The sequence below is a fragment of the Notolepis coatsorum genome, assembly GCF_963971535.1.
Source record: "Notolepis coatsorum genome assembly, chromosome: 6".
In the NCBI taxonomy this organism is placed as follows: domain Eukaryota; kingdom Metazoa; phylum Chordata; class Actinopteri; order Aulopiformes; family Paralepididae; genus Notolepis; species Notolepis coatsorum.
The window spans coordinates 159,650,120-159,667,214 of NC_140170.1; the positions used below are offsets into that span (position 1 = coordinate 159,650,120).

The 17,095-nt window shown below is 47.2% G+C and overlaps 1 protein-coding gene across 1 annotated transcript in view; it reads right to left on the minus strand.

Annotated features, from left to right (window-relative positions):
• Nucleotides 1–17,095, minus strand: part of LOC311230254 (extracellular sulfatase Sulf-2-like) — a gene marked incomplete at its 3' end in the record, with an annotated part of 130,980 nt that overhangs the window by 101,834 nt on the left and 12,051 nt on the right. Inside the window, exon 2 of the mRNA XM_084316475.1 lies at nt 12,679–12,744. The remainder of the gene's footprint in view (nt 1–12,678; nt 12,745–17,095) is intronic.

Genomic DNA, 17,095 nt, shown 5'->3' on the forward strand with positions numbered 1-17,095 from the left:
TGAGGGATATAGACCTATATAGACGACACCTCCGCAGGATGATATTACAGGTGAGGGATATAGACCTATATAGACAACACCTCTGCAGGATGATATTACAGGTGAGGGATATAGACCTATATAGACGACACCTCTTCAGGATGATATTACAGGTGAGGGATATAGACCTATATAGACGACACCTCTTCAGGATGATATTACATGTGAGGGATATAGACCTATATAGACGACACCTCTTCAGGATGATATTACATGTGAGGGATATAGACCTATATAGACGACACCTCCGCAGGATGATATTACAGGTGAGGGATATAGACCTATATAGACGACACCTCCGCAGGATGATATTACAGGTGAGGGATATAGACCTATATAGACGACACCTCCGCAGGATGATATTACAGGTGAGGGATATAGACCTATAGATAGACGACACCTCCGCCTAGTGTCCTCAGTCCCGTCAGCAGGTGATGATTTATTTAGTGTCGTTCCCCGTTTCCTAAAGCCCCCCCCCCCCCCCCCCCCCACACCTAATGCTTGTTAAATACATCTGTGTTCTGTGTTTAAACGCCATTAAAGCAATTATCTGAGCAGCAGGGGCTGGGGATTGGAGCAGAGAGGCTTTTTGTGGAGTTTATAGATGGAACCTCCTCTCAGCTCCACTGGCCCAGATACTGTAGCTTAAGTCAGCTGAGTCGGTTATGCAAGCGAGCAAAAACAGATACATGTTTCCTACTGCTGTGGAGAAGACACACCATATGAAGCTTCTACGCCATTTTTACAAATGATTGGCCATGGGTATTAGAAAATACATGTATGGTTATGTACGCCGATGATACTACAATGTATGCATCATCAGACAAGACAGAAGAGCTTAATGAAGTCCTTCAGAGAGAATTGAACTTAGTGTCCACTTGGGTGTCTGAAAACAGGCTGAAGTTAAACATCTCAAAAACCAAGAGCCTAATATTGGGATCCAAGCATGCTATAAGAAAAGACGTGAAGCTAAGTATATCCTTTTTTTTTATCCACTTTTTCTCCCATTTTTCTATTTTTCTCCCATCCCAATTTTCATATCGTCCAATTCAACCCTCCCCTGTCTTCGAACGTTGTTTCTTGCCTCCCACAAGCCGGCTGCAATGTGGACTAAGTCATACATAGCACGAGTCCCCTCCGATACTCGAGGTAACAGCCGTCGCATCTTTTCATCTGCGCGGCTCGATCTTTCAGCGTCGAGGGTCTGGGCTTTGGAGGGGTCCCGCCCCCGCCGCTTCTTGATTCTACTGCGCAGGCGCACCAACCGACCTGTAGGAGTCGCTGTCCACAACCCCCGATCCCCACCCTTCAGTTTCCCTCCCCGTAATACGGCCAATGTGTATTACTGTGGACGACCAGCTAAACTGAAAGCAATGTGGAGAGCGGGGCATTCGTTGCGAGCGCCTTGCCCACTGCGCCACGGAGCCGCCTGAAGCTAAGTATATCTTTAGACGGAACAGCTATTGAGCAAGTTAGAGAGGCAAAGCTATTGGGTGTCACACTTGATGGAACACTCTCATGGTTAACTCACACCAACAATGTGGTTGCCAAAAGGAGCAGCGGTATTTCAATTATCAGAAGGTGTAGGTATTTTCTAGCCGATCTGATATTGAAGCAAGTGATACAGTCATTAGTTCTTTCTCACATTGATTACTGTCCAGCTGTCTGGTCTAATGCCTCAAGAGCTCAATAAGATCCAGCTCACTCAGAACAGAGCGGCCCGTCTGGCCCTGAACTGCTCAATGAGAAACAGTGTGGAGGGGATGCATACCAAGCTGTCGTGGTTGAAAGTGGAAGACAGACTGGATTGCAGCCTGATCTTGTTCATGAGGAATATATATATCTCAAGAGAACCTGTCTGTTTGTATTCACAGCTAACATGTACACATGATCGACACAAGTATGGTAGGCTACTAGGCATGCCTGTAGGGAAACGTTCACACTGCTACTACCAAAAACCAATGCAGCAAAGAAAACTGTGTTATATAGAGCCATGTCATATTGAAATAAACTGCCAGTACATCTTACTCAGATAACCAGTAAGATACGTTTTAAAAATAATTTGAAAAGAGCATTGAGAGAAAAAGAAATTAGTTTACAATAAAGAAAAACACAGATACTGTAGTTTACACTGTAAAGATATGACTGTCTGAGAGTTTAATCCATTTTATTGTATTTTCTGTGATTTGATACTCTGTTTGTGTACTGTAATGCTATTTGGAATAATTTTTATATGTAGGAATATTGGAATATATTTTTTAAATGTATGCTACTATAATGTTATGTATGTATGTACTGTTTTTGTTGTGTGTGGACCCCAGGAAGCAGGGGCGTAATTATGGGGGGGGACACGGGGGACATGTCCCCTGCATGTTATTGTCCCCCGCACATTTTTACCGTCCAAAAACAATGTTACATGATAATAAACAGTGACTCGATGCGGCACTGCAGATTTACCCTACTCTTGGAATTCATTGCCAGATCCTCAAAGTCATAGGGGCGCTGTCTCGATAATGCAGTGTTATTAAAGCAGCGTGTAGCCGACGCATGAACCAGTTGGGATTCGAATAGACGCGGCCTGGAAGCGTCAACGCGGAACTGGAAATCCGTTGGTAAAGAAATAGCGGCCTGGAATAGTTTTTGGGATGCTCTCAATTCGCAGTAAAGGAATATATATCTGCGGTTTCCCTGGCGGATGGCGAACAAGCCAGCCGGTTCTACTATGACATCATACTTAACTTAAACTTGAACACGGAGGCAGTTACAAGAACTATCCGAGCCCCCGGGAGGGTGGTCGAATACCTTTTGCATGTCGGCGTCTCGGCGATGTATGCGGGGAATGAATTGCAGAGGGAAGTGGAGAGCTGCCTGTCGCCCATTCTAACGCAGGAGTCCTGGGCCCTCATTCATCAACGTGGACGTAGAACTTGACCTACTTCCACACGTAAGCACGGAATGTAGAACTAGCGTACGCACAGGGAAGTCGGCATTCATCACACGTGCGTACGCAGGCTCTATGGTCCTCCGTGTTGATGAATACCACTTTGTTCTACCGTCAATGCTCGTGCATGATTATCCATATATGGTCATGAAAATGAGGAAACACCCCCCATGGGATGTGAAATAATGGACGGACCCGAGCGGAACCCTGAGAAACTCCACGAAGATTGTTCACTGCTGTCGAACCAAGAAGACACTATCGCGTATTGTGGGATAAATAAAAGGCGGACTCGTAAACGGTGATGTCAGATATCAACGGCTCCCTAAGACCATTGCTGCAATTCTGCCTGGACAGCTCAAAATACTAATAAAGACCGTTCGTTGACCACTGTTTGGCGTTGGTTGTGTGTCATTATAACCGTGCTGTAATATGAATGCCTTTATTAGTTGTGTTCGATTGGCTATATGATTTTTAGATGCATCTATTTTGTTGTCGGCTAATAAAGACCGCGCTGGAATATGACTGCCTTTTCCCGTGTTGTTTGATTAATACCCCAGGGATTAAAGTTCTCCTCAATTTTATTCCAAATCGCGATGGATCTCCCGTCAACTTTCTACCTGCTGCATATGATTTCTAGAGGCATACTACAATCTATTTTGATGTCAGTATTGGGTAGCCTATATAAACAATATAATACGAGAGCATATACAAGAACAATGAATCTCACTGCATGTATGATAGCCTGCCTTTCAATACATGAACTTGAATTCCATCATGTTTGTGTGCGGGACTCACAAGGCTGTTGTCACAATGGGTGGTACCGGTGTACAGTAATAATAACAGTCCACACAATATCACGATCCATGCCATAGCCTATGTTCTATTAGGACATGATCTGTGACGACAAATGTTCTAGAATGTTTGATTAAGATATCATACTCTGACAGCATGCCTATGAGCAACAAAAACGCGAACTTGAATCCCATCATATACATAGTCTGTCCACTATAGTGTCATTGCAATGCGTTTTCTATTCTTTCTCATACAGTAAAAAGGGGGAAGAACACTATATTCATATGACTTGTATTCTGCTTACAGCTTCGAAGTTCCACTTGTTTCGTTTAACGTAAAGCCTTTTAAATATAATCAAAACGTTCCCGTGTTTCTGCGGTCTGCGCAGAATAATAACGAGTTGAGCTTTATGATTTATGATGAATTGAAAATGGGGGACCCTGATGTAAACAAGACGAAAGTTGGTCTGCATCCCCAATTAACAATTGTATGTACTGAGCTGTACTGTACTGTACCCATTCTGCAATCTGTTAATAAACTTTTCAATCAATCAATCAATCAAGCTACGCGGAGCGCAGTCAGTCAGTAGCCTACACCCCGTATATTCCGATAACGCTATATAAACCATGCTGCATTCATTCTGAGAGAAAGATCTATTATTCCAAATGCTATTTATAGGGTTTTGACCATAATTACACTACTGTTGCTATTTTACAATGAACTATAATGAACTACGGTTCGTACAGAACGTGCCAGTGTTATTATGCACAGAAGCTCATTTCCTTGTTGTAATAATATATTCTACCACTGGGCGCTAGGTACGCCAGGTCTGAACTGTGCGTAGATGTAAGCACGAAGTCAAGTTCAAGTTGAAATTGATGAATCCCACTCTTTGCTTAGAAATGATCGTACGCACAGGGTAAGCACAGATCTGTGCGTAGAACACGTTGATGAATGAGGGCCCTGGACCCTTGAGCAGACCCGACAGGTAAGGTAAGCGATTTTAGATGTATCACTTTGGAAGTGTGCGGCTGTTGTCAGAATACTAGTGAACATTGAAAAATAAAGGCACGACATTTAGAGACGTCCCCGTCGTAGCGTTCTGGTGCGGGGATATGGGTCTCTCTGTGCGGGGGCGCAACAGCAACAGGTGGGGTAGGCTGGGCAGAGATGTATGCATCAAAACGGTTACATTGTTTGTCTCGCACGCTCCGCAGAGCTGAGCGTGGAGTTGGGCAGTGGTCTCCTCTAGTGAACGAGAGTGTTGGTTTACCAGAGTGGTAAACCTATGACGTTATTATTATATCACTTATCTCAGCACCCCCACTGCTGACTGACTTCCCGGCCCCACCCCCCGCAACAGCCACCCTCCGCCACTGACCACGCCCCCAAATGTGTCCCCCCCATCATTGAAAACAAAATTACGCCCTTGCCAGGAAGACTAGTTGTTGCTGCGGTGATGACTAATGGGGATCCGTAATAAAGATAAAGATACACACACGCACGCACGCACGCACACACACCCACACACACGCACACGCACACACACAGACAGATTTGCTCCCCTCAGCCAGTACCTTCCTACACAAACCGAGAGCTGGCTTCACAGCTTGGAGGAGCAGACACAAGGAGAAAGGGAGGCGGGGGGGGGGGGTGAGCTGCTGCTTCAGTGTGTGTCTTATTATGATGCCCGGGCAGAAATGCTCAAGGGGCATCTTCGTGTGTGGCCCACAAGGTTGCAACACTCGCGTGGGGGCAGCGGCGGAGGGGGGCCTTTACCGGGGTGCAGTGTTATTAAAGCAGTGCCTTTCCCGAGCGGTGGGCAGCGTGCCCGATGTTGACAAAGCCTGGTATCGCCTGCTGTCAGCCCATTCTGTGTGTGCCCGGCGGAGAGAATCAATTAGAGCAGGGCTCACGGCAGAGCACTTTAATATTTGACTTTTAATCAGCAGATAGGAGGCAGGCTGGGGAAATCAGGGGAGGAGGGGGACGGGGGGGGGGACGGGCGTGAAGGGAGTTTGTCGGTTTCAATCTCGCTGATGTGTAAAACGAGGGTCAGAAAAATGCTCGCTGCCTAGCGGTGCTGGCCACTGTCAGAAGGTACAGTATCAAACGCACCTCACAAGGTACAGTATCAAATGCACCTCACGAGGTATAGTATCAAACGCACCTCACGCAACCGGCTGCAAGAAGAACAGAACGAAACTCACCCCAGTCGCTGGCTGTGCAGAGACAGGACTTTGTGGAAGGACAGTAGATGAGGGACAGTAGATGAGGGACAGTAGCTGAGGGACAGTAGATGAGGGACAGTAGATGAGGGACAGTAGCTGAGGGACAGTAGATGAGGGACAGTAGATGAGGGACAGTAGATGAGGGACAGTAGATGAGGGACAGTATATGAAGGACAGTAGATGAGGGACAGTATATGAAGGACAGTAGATGAGGGACAGTAGATGAGGGACAGTAGATGAGGGACAGTATATGAAGGACAGTAGATGAAGGACAGTAGATGAGGGACAGTAGATGAGGGACAGTAGATGAGGGACAGTAGATGAAGGACAGTAGATGAGGGACAGTAGATGAGGGACAGTAGATGAGGGACAGTAGATGAGGGACAGTAGATGAGGGACAGTAGATGAAGGACAGTAGATGAAGGACAGTAGATGAGGGACAGTAGATGTGGGACAGTAGATGAGGGACAGTAGATGAGGGACAGTAGCTGAGGGACAGTAGATGAGGGACAGTAGATGAGGGACAGTAGATGAGGGACAGTAGATGAGGGACAGTAGATGAGGGACAGTAGATGAGGGACAGTATATGAAGGACAGTAGATGAGGGACAGTATATGAAGGACAGTAGATGAGGGACAGTATATGAGGGACAGTAGATGAGGGACAGTAGATGAGGGACAGTAGATGAGGGACAGTAGATGAGGGACAGTAGATGAGGGACAGTAGATGAGGGACAGTAGATGAGGGACAGTAGATGAAGGACAGTAGATGAGGGACAGTAGATGAAGGACAGTAGATGAGGGACAGTAGATGAGGGACAGTAGATGAGGGACAGTAGATGAGGGAGAGTAGATGAGGGACAGTATATGAGGGACAGTAGATGAGGGACAGTAGATGAGGGACAGTAGATGAGGGACAGTAGATGAGGGACAGTAGATAAAGGACAGTAGATGAGGGACAGTAGATGAGGGACAGTAGATGAGGGACAGTAGATGAGAGACAGTAGATGAGGGACAGTAGATGAAGGACAGTAGATGAGGGACAGTAGATGAGGGACAGTAGATGAAGGACAGTAGATGAGGGACAGTAGATGAGGGACAGTAGATGAGGGACAGTAGATGAGGGACAGTAGATGAAGGACAGTAGATGAGGGACAGTAGATGAGGGACAGTAGATGAAGGACAGTAGATGAAGGACAGTAGATGAGGGACAGTAGATGAGGGACAGTAGATGAGGGACAGTAGATGAGGGACAGTAGATGAGGGACAGTAGATGAGGGACAGTAGATGAGATGAGGGACAGTAGATGAGGGACAGTAGATGAGGGACAGTAGATGAAGGACAGTAGATGAGGGACAGTAGATGAGGGACAGTAGATGAGGGACAGTAGATAAAGGACAGTAGATGAGGGACAGTAGATGAGGGACAGTAGATGAGGGACAGTAGACGAGGGACAGTAGATGAGGGACAGTAGATGAGGGACAGTAGATGAGGGACAGTAGTAGATGAGGGACAGTAGATGAGGGACAGTAGATGAGGGACAGTAGATGAGGGACAGTAGATGAGGGACAGTAGATGAGGGACAGTAGATGAGGGACAGTAGATGAGGGACAGTAGATGAGGGACAGTAGATGAGGGACAGTAGATGAGGGACAGTAGATGAGGGACAGTAGATGAGGGACAGTATATGAGGGACAGTAGATGAGGGACAGTAGATGAGGGACAGTAGATGAAGGACAGTAGATGAGGGACAGTAGATGAGGGACAGTAGATGAGGGACAGTATATGAGGGACAGTAGATGAAGGACAGTAGATGAGGGACAGTAGATGAGGGACAGTAGATGAAGGACAGTAGATGAAGGACAGTAGATGAGGGACAGTAGATGAGGGACAGTAGATGAGGGACAGTAGATGAGGGACAGTAGATGAGGGACAGTAGATGAGGGACAGTAGATGAGGGACAGTAGATGAAGGACAGTAGATGAGGGACAGTAGATGAGGGACAGTAGATGAAGGACAGTAGATGAGGGACAGTAGATGAGGGACAGTAGATGAAGGACAGTAGATGAGGGACAGTAGATGAGGGACAGTAGATGAGGGACAGTATATGAGGGACAGTAGATGAGGGACAGTAGATGAGGGACAGTAGATGAGGGACAGTAGATGAGGGACAGTAGATGAGGGACAGTAGATGAGGGACAGTAGATGAGGGACAGTAGATGAGGGACAGTATATGAGGGACAGTAGCTGATGAAACAAAATGGACTCGCTGAAGGTACTGCGCTGCCTGCCGAACTCGGCCTTTGAAGAGTGTTATCTGCCGAACGCCCCGCCTGGCAGCACGAGCAGCGCAGGAGAAAGGATGAAGGTGAACAGTTCCTTCACGCTAGGCTCCCACTGCGCTTTTGAAGTGGAGATCAGGCCTCAAACAGAATAACTTACCAAAGAAAACGTCCTTCAACCCGTCTCATCCTGCTAGCATCACACAGGCAGAATCAAAGTATTCTCGAACTATTCTTCCATCCGGCCAGGACGCTTTTTTTCTGTAGAGCGATACGTTGTTTTCCACCAAAAACAGCAAAACTATAATAGCTTTATTTAAAGGGGAACTATTTTACTATTTCTTTCACTATTTGGGCACTTTTACACAATTCCTGTGAGTCTATGGAACACCTCTGTAATATATATTTTTTTTTTATTCATTGTTTTGTATTTCTAATCAAGTCCTCAAAAACAGCATTTTTCTACCTCAAGATTTCGAGCTGTTTTGAGCCTGGGCTCCTAAACCACTGCGGAGCGTCGTCGTCTATCTCAACATTAACATGCAGCAGTGACTATATGACATCACATATAGGCACATTTTCAAACGACTCAGTTCAGTGAGGGTGAATATTGTGAGAGGAGAATTGGAAGAATGCGCCAATATGAGAATTTTGAGACATAGATCATATTAATATAAGTTCACATAGCTAGGAAACAATGCTAAACACTCAAAAAGGCAATTTATAAGATAGTTCCCCTTTAATTCTAACTGATGGTTAGTCAAAAGGGAGAGTCTGGTTACAGCATGCGCACAGCGATGTTTCCTCGAGTAATAACGAGCCGGACAGCTGTGCACATAAACACCAACACATCACATCTGCCGCTTTGCTCCGGCAGCTCCAGCAGCCTCTGATGCTCCTGATGCTGCTGTTTGCACCGGGTGAATCGGATCACTTCGACTCAACACAAACACAAGAGGCTCCTAGCTGGCTGCGACCGCCAACTGTACAAAGGCAACACAACACCATGCATACACAAGTGGTCACTCAAAGTCACATTTATAATTCAAGCGGACGGAATCTCTTCTCCTAAGCAGCCGCGAGCCACGCCCCGGCTAATGCACTTTACCTTTACATTAGGCGATCGGGATCACTTTGCAGGAGGTAGCCACTGCTGTATCAGAACTACGTAGCACATGTTATCAGGAGTCTCTCTACTCTACCGGCCCACTTTGACACGTGAGCAACGATGGTCAGGTTTCTATTACTGAACATTGTAAAATGTCAGCTTGGCTGGGGCAATAGTGCTGAAAGAAAAGACAGACAATCACAGTGGCCGGTCGCTTGATGAGAAATGTGTGTCCGACCCTGATCACAAGTCATATACAGCAAGACTGCCGTATAAATCCCATGCATCAAAGGGCCAAACCCACAAGACTCTGGTGATTTTTCAGCTGTTATTTTTTGAGCCAAGGACATTAATCCTAGTGGCTGTTCCCCTCTCTCACATCAGCTTATTCCTCTCTCCCCCAGCCCCCCTGTCCCATCTTTCGGTCTTTCATTCTCCCCATCTCTCTCTTCTCTGAGAAGCAACACATGGAGGGATGAAAGCGCAGAAGGGGCTTCTGCTGTGGCCCAAACACAACAACAACAACAACAACAACAACAACAACAACCATCCGGTTCACTTTCGATTGTGCGTTTTCCATCTGAAAGTTGGCACAATATCATAATCGCTCTTTGTGCGTTCCGTCTGAAAGTTGGCACAGTATGGTAGTTGCTCTCTGTCCATGACAGAGAGAGAAGACGGGGGGGAAACAAAGGAACTGAGATGAGATGACGTGATGGTGAGTCACCACCTCCACCACCACCACCATCACCACCTCCACCACCACCACCATCACCACCACCATCACCACCACCACCACCTAGGGTGACCATATTGTGATTTTCAAAAAAGAGGACAAGATACTCAAAGTTTACTCAAAGATGCCTTATAATCTTTATATATTTAAAGTATGCCTCCTCTGTATGGATAGAAAATTATTATTTATATTCTTTTATATAACAAGATAATATCTCTATATAACCAAAGTTACTCAACATGCTTTATTATGCCTAAAGTAATCTCTGGCAAATCTCAATGGTACGAAAATTACTTAAAAATCAACCTATAACAAAATAATAGCTTTCTTTTCAAGTCTTAAAAAATATATCTTTGTATCTTTTCAATGTAATAATGTAAATAATAAAACGGTAACCTCACAAAGATACTAATTTAAAAGTGCACTATGCAGTTTCGGATTTGTATACATTTGCATAACTTGCAATTTGTGTACAAAACTAATTTATGATTGTATCATAATTCATTTTGAGGCATCATGAACCAAATAATAAGTCTACTTTGAATGTTTGTATTTTCTTTCTCTCTCTCTGCATAGCTGCATACTTCAATAAATTCTGTCAACTTTGCCTCGCACAGCTTTTTTAATTTCTATTTAGTTTTTTTCTTCATGTTTTTGTGTGAGTTTGAGGTCTTATTATACACAGAAACATATGGTCAAGCTTTGCACGCGGTAAATTGGGAATTTTCTCTGCAGTTCATCAGTAAATGAGTTGGCGACAGGGAGGTAGAGCAGTCGTCTGGCAATCCAGAGGTTTCCGGTTCGATTCCCGCTTCTCCCGGGCAGCGTGTCGACACTTAACCCCTAATTGCTCCCGATGAGCAGGTTGGCACCTTGCATGGTTGCCTCTGCCGTCGGTGTGTGAATGTGTGAGTGAATGGGTAAAATGTGAGTAACAAATTGTAAAGCGCTATATAAAAAAGCAGCCATTTACCATTTACCATTTAAATGTACACTCGCGCTTTGGCTTTGTGAGCAGAATCAACGCTGCTCCGTTTGAGTATAATCAAATCTGTCCGCTTCCTAGTAATAGTGTTCTCATAGAGTATATACTGTACCTCCGAACCTGGGCGCATAGACTTAACGCGCACACTGTGCGTGTCACTGTATCGTCGCAGCCAATGTAAATAAATCAAGCAAATACATTTCGCCTAGGGCGTTCAAATATGATGTCTCGGGGCGCGTTTTCTAGCGCTCGAAGCAAGCTCTGCGCCACTGTACTCGTCACGTAATCAGACAGAAAAGAATGCGAGGAGGAGCCAGTCCAGTAGTATTTTAATTTCGATTTAGTGCGTTAGCTTAGCTAGGCTCGTGGTTCGGTAATAATATATAAGAAGTGTATTCTCAGGAGTTGAAGAGATCAGCACGAGATACTGTACATTACTGACAGTGTTGGATTTGGATTTATATGGACACACACTTCATCAAGCCCGGACCACAAAAGCTTCTCGAAGGGTTAACGCGACGGCTCGAGGCTCGTTCCAAACAACAAGTGAGTCTAACAATATGTACTGTTCTGTAGTTACTGAAACTGATTGAATATGGCAAGTCAAGATTCAAGAGGTTTATTTGTCACATACATACACAAGGCGTGCAATGAGGTCTGATATATGAGTGAGTGGCCGCGATATTTATCTCTTTCTTTCTCTCTCTCTCTCTCTCTCTCTCTCTCTCTCTCTCTCTCTCTCTCTCTCTCTCTCTCTCTCTCACACACACGCAGTACGTGTTGATTCATGATTCATGATCATTACATTATGATCGACCACTGCCTACACCACCACCACTACCTCCACCACCACCTCCACCACTACCACCACCACTACCTCCACCATCATCACTACCTCCACCACCACCAACAAAACCACCACCACCACCACCACCACCACCACCACCACCACTACCTCCACCACAACCACTACCTCGGTCTTGTTGTATGTGTGCGACTGTGAATCGCTTCTGGCAACGTCGAATCTACTCCCTCAGGTAAACCGAGAGTGTCTGTGTTGACAGAAGCCCGCTGTGCTGTTTGTGTCCCCTGAGGTTCTCCAGGATCCATACTGATGTGAGCACTAATAAGACACTACGCTCTGTTCCGCGGGGAGGCGGAGGGCTGGCTCACAGCTAGGCAACAGTCCGGCGGCACAGTGGACGCGCAGCGTGGAGGGAATCAGCCGCGTGGCAAGAGATCCTGTGATGTTCTCACATCCAAAATACACACACAAACCCAGCCATGGAAGCACCTGCAGTGCTGTGTGTGTGTGTGCTCTGGAGAGGCCGATGGTGTCAGTTCCACTGTGAGACAGAGAAAGAGGGAGAGAGAGAGGGAAAGAGAGAGACAGAGACAGAGAGAGATATATAGAGAGAGAGATAGAGAGAGAGATAGAGAGAGAGATGGAGAGATAGTGAGAGAGAGAGAGAGAGAGAGAGAGAGAGAGAGAGAGAGAGAGAGAGAGAGAGAGAGAGAGAGAGGGAGAGAGAGAGAGAGAGAGAGATAAACAGCCCTACCTTTACCTTTCCAGTCTTCACAGATGTTCTCCTTGCTTCTCAGACGTCGGAGGGCGTTTGAGCTCCTCTATACTGTGAGCAGAAACACAAAGACGAGAGGAGGATGAGAAGTCTGAGCGTTTTACATCCCTCTGCTTAGCAGCTATCTATCGCAGTGTCAAGACTATTCCCTGAGCTGACGAGGGGAACAAAAACAGACACAGTGAAAACAGGCCAGGTCTGTGGCTGCTCCCATTTTATCTTTTCAGCGCGAGTCAGACGTCCATTCCGGCTCATCCCCACCAGATGCCAGGCTCTATTGTCTGTGTCTTCCCTGACAGATGCCATACGCCATTCCGAGTCCCACTTAGCAGATGCCCCTCCCCATCAGCACCCCCCCCCTTCAATAGATGCCCAAAGGATCGATGACACATCTGCTTCTTCAGCCCAAAACACTTCTATAGAGCGTTATGACATGGAGGACAAACAACCAAGGTCAACGGATTCAACATTCTGCGACCTCATCAGGTGCTAGTTACAGAACAGAAAGGCCATCTTTGGTGTTATAGTGATGGTTTGGGGAACACAAAAGCCATCTTTGGTGTTATGGTGATGGTTTGGGGAACAGAAAAGCCATCTTTGGTGTTATGGTGATGGTTTGGGGAACATACAGGCCATCTTTGGCATTATGGTGATGGTTTGGGGAACAGAAAAGTAATCTTTGGCATTATGGTGATGGTTTGTGGAACAGAAAAGTAATCTTTGGCATTATGGTGATGGTTTGGGGAACAGAAAAAACATCTTTGGCATTATGGTGATGGTTTGGGGAACAGAAAAAACATCTTTGGCATTATGGTGATGGTTTGGGGAACAGAAAGGCCATCTTTGGTGTTATAGTGATGGTTTGGGGAACAGAAAAGCCATCTTTGGTGTTATGGTGATGGTTTGGGGAACAGAAATATTGTGAGGAGAAAAATCTTCTGCAAAATGATTGCTTCTTATCTTTGAGACAGTTCTAGCTTTGAAGATAAGTTATGGACTTCCCACTGTTAAACATTGCAAAGTCTTTCGCTCTGAGTCAGGCTGACAAGCAGATTCCCATATAGCTCTGGAGTAGGTGTGTGAGCCAAGAGATACAGGAACACAACAGATCTCACCCTCATCTTTCCATCTAGCCGCTGTCTAATGGCTGCCTCTACATCAGCCTCCTGCTGTGATCCGGTAGGCTGCGACACGCTTTGTTCCACAGCTGAACGGGAGGCCCCGTTGACAGGGCTAGGAGCTGTCGGATCCCCTATTGTGATTGGCTGGATATCAGCGGTCAACATGTGATACCCTCAGCTGAGCCAAACCGAAGTCGACGTCTCCAAACTGTTGGTAATGTTGAGACCGGTCTCTCTAATCAACGTCGGGCGTCGAGCGTTTCATACTGAACCTCCCAGGAAAACGCTGTAAACGAGGCTGTTATTTTCACCGCATGGCCACTCAGTGAGGTTGTGTTTTGGGAATGTGCTTGCGTGTGCACACACACACACACACACACTCACACAGAGACGTAGACACAGACACACACACACATACAGAAACACACAGACACAGACACACACACACACACACACACACACAGTGGCTTTGATCCTCTCTAAGAATACCCTGGGAGACCGTATAGGGCCACACGCTGCTCCCTGCCACGGGCCAGCAGGCCCAGCTGCTCGGGGCCCTGTGCCATCTCTGCCAGCCACTCAAGGGCATCAGAGAGAGACGGGGCTCAGGCACCTGTGCCCATCAGTCCCCACGTCTGTCCATCTGGAGGGACAGGGATAAGGCTTCTGTCGAGGCTTTTTGCACTTCGCGGAGCTGCTTCCCAGACAGATTAGCGTGGAGCCGAGATACACGGCTGAAGCCAGAGGGAGGAAGGAGGGGGGTCTTCTTCTTCTTTGGTTGTACAACAATAACAACAATAACAACAACAACAACAAAAGCAACAGCAACAGGGTGGTGTAGTGGTTAACACTGTCGCCTCACAGCAAGAAAGTCCTGGGTTAGATTCCCATTTAGGGACCAGGTTTCCGGGTTGCCAGGTACCCAGGTGGGGTATCTCCCGGGCATTTCTGTGTGGAGTTTGCATGTTCTCCCCCCGTGCTCGTAAGGGTTTCCCCTCCAGCAACCTGTGATAAATAAAGACCTCTTCTTCTTACATGTGTGTGTTGCTGCAGGACAAATAAAGACGTCGTCTTCTTACATGTGTGTGTTGCTGCAGGACAAATAAAGACGTCGTCTTCTTATATGTGTGTGTTGCTGCAGGACAAATAAAGACGTCGTCTTCTTACATGTGTGTGTTGCTGCAGGACAAATAAAGACATCTTCTTAAGCAACAGCAACACTACAAAGCCACCAGGACAGGTCATCCATTCACCTCTGTGTTCTCCATTTGGTCAATGACGAAATTAAGATAAGATAAGATGATCCTTTATTAATCCCCTTGGGGAAATTAGGGTGTCAAAGCAGCATGGGGGGGGGGGTACAGGGTGAGGGATACATAGGATACAAATTCCATGGGCGGCTGGGTAGCGTATTAGGTCTAAGCACTCGCCGACCACCGCAGATACTCTGGGTTCGAATCCAGCTGTCAGCGGCACCTCTGGCTCGGTCAGTCGTCCCTACGAACACAATTGACAGTGTTCGCAGGTGGGGAGCCGGTGGGGTCTGAGTCCTGGTCGTTTCAATAGCGACTCCTATACTGTTCAGCAGGGAGGGGATCTGGGGGAGACAGCGTTGAGCAGGGAGGGGATCTGGGGGAGACAGTGTTCAGCAGGGAGGGGATCGGGGGAGACAGCGTTCAGCAGGGAGGGGATCTGGGGGAGACAGCGTTCAGCAGGGAGGGGATCTGGGGGAGACAGTGTTCAGCAGGGAGGGGATCGTGGGAGACAGCGTTCAGCAGGGAGGGGATCTGGGGGAGACAGCGTTCAGCAGGGAGGGGATCTGGGGGAGACAGTGTTCAGCAGGGAGGGGGTCGGGGGGAGACTCAGCAGACTGCATGCAAGCAGCGGACGACAAAAGTTATCAATTTTTTTTTCTGGCGCTAAAATAAAGGAGTGACAGATTTAATATAAATAAGCGGAAAATAGGAGGAGGAGGAGGAGGAGGAGGAGGAGGAGGAGGAGGAGGAGGAGGAGGAGGAGGAGGAGGAGATTGGAGAAGGGCTGCAGGTGACAAGGCGATATGACAAGCCCGGCGTGGAGAGAGAATGTGACACCTGGCTTGTCCTTGATGTGGATGAAAGGATGATACATGAAGAAATGACAGGACAAGAAAGATTGTTATTACCCAGAGGGACGAGAGAGAGGAAGATGAAGAAGAAGGAGTCTGAGGAGGAAGGGCTATTTTTAGTCGCCGGAGAGAGTAGAAATACTCCCCGGGATCAATTACTATTCCTCGCTCGTTCTGGCGCCTCGTCTGTTCATCCGAGCCATGTTTTATTAATTAATAGAGACTCTCGTTTTCAACAGACTATAAAATGAAAATCTCTGACAGCATTTTAAAGCGCCCACGACCCCCACCCGCCCCCCACCCTCACCCTCATCCCCTGCGATTAGATCAAGCTCGCTCTTAAGCCAATCAAAACCCATCGCGCGGCTACGATCTCTCATCGGTGTGACGGCTGGGGAGAAGGAGCCGCCCGACTCCTGATCAGGCTTGACCGGGAGGAGAGGAGTTATGCAAGAGAGCGGGAGTGATGGCGAGAGGAGGCCCAGAGGCTGCGTCTCTCTGATTGGCTGCATTCTCTCGCTCTCCAGCGGCGGATTGATTTCGCTGGGCTGGAACAGAGGCTCAGGCCATATTGATCCCTCATTCATAGCCCCCCGTCCCCCTCCCCGTCCCCCCCGTCCCCCAATTAAGAGTTCACTAAGCTGCCAGAGTGAACTCCTCCTTAATGAACACCTCCTCCCTGCCAATTCCTCCGCACTCCATCCGCACGCTCTCTCTCTCACTCTTATTATTCTTTCCCTTTTGGATGTCTCTCACCCCCCCCCCCCCCCTCCCACACCTATTCCTGCCGCTCATTCACTTACTCCATAGTTAACACTCAATTACGGGGTGCGTGATTTGGGGGCCCGCGGTGTGTGTGTTTTGTGTGTTTTGTGTGTGTGTGTTCTGTGTGTGTGTGTGTGTGTGTGTGTGTGTGTGTTCTGTGTGTGTTTTCTGTGTGTGTGTGTGTGTGTGTGTGTGTGTGTGTGTGTGTGTGTGTGTGTGTGTGTCGGGGGATCAGGGAGGGTGGGGCTAGAGAACCAAGGTTAACGACTGGATCCCACAGTTCATTAGACCCGCGGGGGAAGAGACGTATACAGTAGGTAGCTGGGAACGGGTTTGCTCTGAATCCCAAGGATTAGCAGCTAATCGGGGCGACTGTGGAGGAAGACAATCAGACAGTTATGGTCTGGGT